Source organism: Chiloscyllium plagiosum, unplaced genomic scaffold, assembly GCF_037043375.1.
Source record: "Chiloscyllium plagiosum isolate Xiang-an unplaced genomic scaffold, Cpla_swu_hap1 HiC_scaffold_41, whole genome shotgun sequence".
NCBI lineage: Eukaryota > Metazoa > Chordata > Chondrichthyes > Orectolobiformes > Hemiscylliidae > Chiloscyllium > Chiloscyllium plagiosum.
Genome location: NW_028270179.1, coordinates 40,316,272 through 40,320,705, shown reverse-complemented (window position 1 = coordinate 40,320,705; position 4,434 = coordinate 40,316,272). Strand labels below are relative to the sequence as shown.

Below are 4,434 nucleotides of genomic sequence, written 5' to 3'. Positions count from 1 at the left end.
ATCTCAACATTTGCCAAATTAAGCAACCAGAATTTCAACAGCCATTTATGATTCCAACACCCCCCCCCCCTCCACCCCCTCCCTTTTAACAGCTCTGGCATATGTGAAATGAAGTGGCCAGTCTATCAATACGCTTGTAAGATGGCATTCCCGTCGTATCAATTTACCCACGTTTCAGATTTAGCAAAAAAAAAGACTGACACACTTAAAATGCCATATTTTTGACAGCTCATACGTCTGTCACATTAAGTAAATATGAACATCAAATTCCATTTAAGAAGCATAGAATTACTCACAGCTCACACGTCCATCATGTTTAGCGCGCATCTATGCTCAAACTCCATTGAAGACAGGATAATGCACTTAACAGGTCATCAATCTGGTAGATATATCATTCAGGAGTTCATCGCACACTTAATAGAATAAAAATATCTTAACAGCTCATAAATATGCCAAATTAAGCAAGCAGAACTTCGACACCTATACAAAATATCACACCTGTCTCAATAGCCTCTTAAATATGTCAAATAAAGAAAACAGATTTTCAAAATGTACATACTACAGCATATGACAACACTTAATTTTGCCTCACAAATGTGTCACGTTAAGAAACAGATCTTCACCAACCACTGAAGGAATGATGCTGCTCATAAATCTGTCAAATTAAGATGTTCACTGTTACTCTTGCAGATTCGCTATTGGTCTCACCAGCGGAGCAAAATGCCAGAATGGAATTCACAACTGGGCACTCTTCTCTTTCTCTGCCTGCTCTTCCGGGGTGCCCTGAGTGCCTGCACAATGAGCATCACCGAGGAGTGCCGCAATGCCGGTTTTGTGCCGGGGGCGCGGCTGGCAGGGCAGGGCTATGACGTGGTGACCGTGCAGCCCAAGGGGGCCTTCGTCATCGACGTGAACACCTGGCGCATGGCCAACGGGAGCTGCATCCTTTGTGATAATGAGCTGCTCAATGACGTGCGCCAACGGCTGCCCATTTCGCTGGTGGACTGGCGCACCCTGAGCTCCTGCCGGCGCTCGCTCTCCAGCTGGCTTTACCAATCGGCGGCCAAGCTGGCAGAGTCCGCCATCTCCTCCATCACCAACAACTGGCATGCGGACCTCTCTGTGCAAAAGCCCAAAGTCGGTGTCAATGTGGTGCTGGCTGGATCCCATTCCAAGATGGTGGAGTTTGGCACCACCCGCTCCAAGGGCGATCTCTACAGTTTCGCCATTCACCAGTTCCAATGTCTCCACTACCAGTATCGGGTGAAGGACCAGCCACTGCTGGCTCCTGATTTCCAACGCTCTCTCTCCAGGCTCCCAGCCAGCACGATCGGTAATGACAAGTACCATTACCAGAAGCTGGTGGCCACCTACGGTACCCACTACCTCACGGCGGTGGAGCTGGGCGGGCGATACAAGGACGTGACAGCTATTCGGACGTGCGAGGTGGTGACCGAGGGCTATACCACCGAGGAGGTGAAGGACTGCCTGTCGGTGGAGGCTGGTGTCACAGTGGGCCTGATTGCCAAATCCTCGGTGGGCTACAAGCGATGCCAGGAGAAGGCGCGCTCCATGAAGCACCACGATAGCTTCCACCAGGCCTTCAGCGACCGGGAGACGTGGGTGACGGGGGGCCGGGCTCACCAGGAGGTCGACCTCTTCTTCTCCGGGGACGGTTCGGCCTTCGGCCGCTGGACGGTGAGCCTGCTCACCCGCCCGGGCCTTGTGCGCTACGCCCTGGCGCCGCTCCACCACCTGCTGCCCTCTGGCGACCCCAGACAGAAGACCCTGCAGTGCTACATCAGCGACTACATCACGGGCAACGCCCTCAGCCAGAAATGCGGGGCGGGCCATCGGTGCCCTCACGGGTCCTACCCCGACCCGCGCCAACGCTGCTCCTGCCTGTGCCGTGCGGACAGCCTTGTGGACCGGAACTGCTGCTCCAAGGAGAAGGGGCTCGGCCGCCTGGTGGTCACCGTCAAGGAGGGCCGGGACCTCTGGGGTGATATCTTCTCGGGCACCGACGGCTACGTGGTCGTCAGGTACGGCCAGACGCAGGCCAGGACCTTCACCGTCTCAAACAACAACAACCCCACGTGGGACACCAAGCTGGACCTGGGCGAGGTCAAGGCCGAGAGCGGGCACAGGCTGACCCTTGAGGTCTGGGACCAGGACGTCATCAAAAGTGATGACCTCCTGGGCAAGTGCCAGGTCAGACTGATCTCCGGCACCCATGGCAAGGTCTGCTACCTCAACTACGGCAAGGTGACCTACAACTACACCTTCACCTGCGGCCCCCACCTGGGTGGTGCCACCTGCCATGATTACATGCCCAGCCCTGGCAGTGTGCCCTTCACCACTGCCCTGGGTGCAACCAACTGCACCCTCCTTCTCAACCCACACTCCCCCAACACCTGCTCCAAAGTGCCATTATCCATGGTCTACTTCCCCTGACCTTTACCTCCGACAGTGTCCTTCCCGGATTGTATCCTCGCTATCCCCATTGCAGCATTGTAAGCGCCGTCTATGCCATTACATCGAAACGCTTTGAAGGCTTTTTCTGACCGTGCAAGCAGCTCAGTGCATCTTTATAATCTTACACTTTCTTAATAAATCTAACTGTGCATTTAGCCTGTTCCATGTGATCTGTCTGCACGGGCACGCTCGGTCAGCGAACCTGTGGAGTGCGGTGGGGCTGTACATTACGGGCATGGTGGGTAAAGGAGTATAAAGTCCCCTGGTGCAATGACACTTAAACGTACAGGCAACTGTAAGACATTGGTTATAACAGGGAAGTTTGAGCACAGAACAAAGAAAGTTGTGGTACATTGGTGCAACAGTTGGTCAAGGATTAGCTTAACTTCTCCAGGGACATAATAATATCCACGAAAAAGATACATTTGGCGGAAATGGGCAGGGGCGTGCCCCCCTACAGGGATTGTATCGAGTGGGAGTGAAAGGGAGGTGTTCCAGTAGATTGCAGGAGCGAGCTGGGGGCTGGTTTGCTCCCTTGAGTTTGTGCAGTATGGGGGTGCACGTGAAGGGAGTTGGGTCCATTTGGAATTGGAGGACTGGGTTTGAAAGCGAAGCGGTTTCAAACCGTGAGGCTTGAGTGGAGTGGGAGTGAGCTGGAATGGTTTTGAATCCGTTGGGATTAGTTAGGAAAGGTGTGAAAGGGACGCGGTTTGAGCGCATTGGAACTGTGGAGGATGACAGCAAAGAGGAAGGGGATGGTATCCTGCGTGAGCGTGTAGAACAAGAATGCACAGGAAGGGGTTTGGGGTAATCGAGATGAGGTAGAATTAGAATGAGCAGGAAGGGGTTTGGGTCCATGTGGGATTGTGCGGGGTGAGTGAGAACAGGACGGGAATAAAAGCAGAAGGTGTTGGAAAAGCTCAGCAGGTGGACCAGGATCTGCAAAGAGTAATCAGAGCTCGTATTTTGGGTCCAGCGATCCATCCTCACAACTGGAAGTTGCTTGGACCTATTGGTGCTATGAAGTGTGGGAGTGAACGGGAAGGGGATTGTGTCCGGTGCCACGGTCGGAATTGGATGTGAGTGGGAAGGGTTTTGGGTCCTTTGCGATTGTGTCAACTGAGAGTGAATGGGAAGGGGAATTGGCTGTATTGGGATTAGATTAGATTAGATTAGATTTACATTACAGTGTGGAAACAGACCCTTCGGCCCAACAAGTCCACACCGACCCGCCGAAGCGCAACCCACCCACACCCCTACATTTCCCCATTACCTAACACCACGGGCAATTTAGCATGGCCAATTCACCTGACCTGCACATCTTTGGATTGTGGGAGGAAACCGAAGCACCCGGAGGAAACCCACGCAGACACGGGGAGAACGTGCAAACTACATACAGTCAGTCGCCTGAGGCGGGAATTGAACCCGGGTCTCAGGCGCTGTGAGGCAGCAGTGCTAACCACTGTGCCACCAATTGTACAGCATGGGAGAGAATGTTTCAGATTGTGTCGAACTGGAATGGCTTGGCAGGGATTTGAGCACTTTGGGATACTGTCAAGTGGGATTGAACAGGGTACATTGGGATTGTGCAGATTTTGAGTGAATTGGAAGGGGTTTGGATCGATTGTGTTTTTGTAATGTGGGAGTGAACGGGAAGTAGATTGGGTGTATCAGATTGTGCAGAATGGAAGTGAGACGGAAAGGGTTTGGCTCCATCAGCATTATGTAGAATGGGTATGAACAGGAAAGTCTTTGGTTCCCTTGGGATTGTATATATTACATGGGAAGGGGTTTGGGTGCGTTCAGATTGTGTACAGTTGGAAGGGATTTGGAGATGCTTTGAACCCTTTCGATGGGATTGTGTCGAGTGGTTGTGACTTGCAAGGGGTTTTGAGTGCATTGGGATTGGGTAGAGTGGGAATGAATGGGAAGGGAATTCTGTCCAATGTGATTGTACAG

The 4,434-nt window shown here is 52.5% G+C and overlaps 1 pseudogene; it reads left to right on the top strand.

Annotated features, from left to right (window-relative positions):
• The first annotated feature begins 716 nt into the window (after nt 1–716).
• LOC122545599 (perforin-1 pseudogene) lies at nt 717–2,624 on the top strand (annotated as a pseudogene).
• The last annotated feature ends 1,810 nt before the right edge of the window (nt 2,625–4,434 follow it).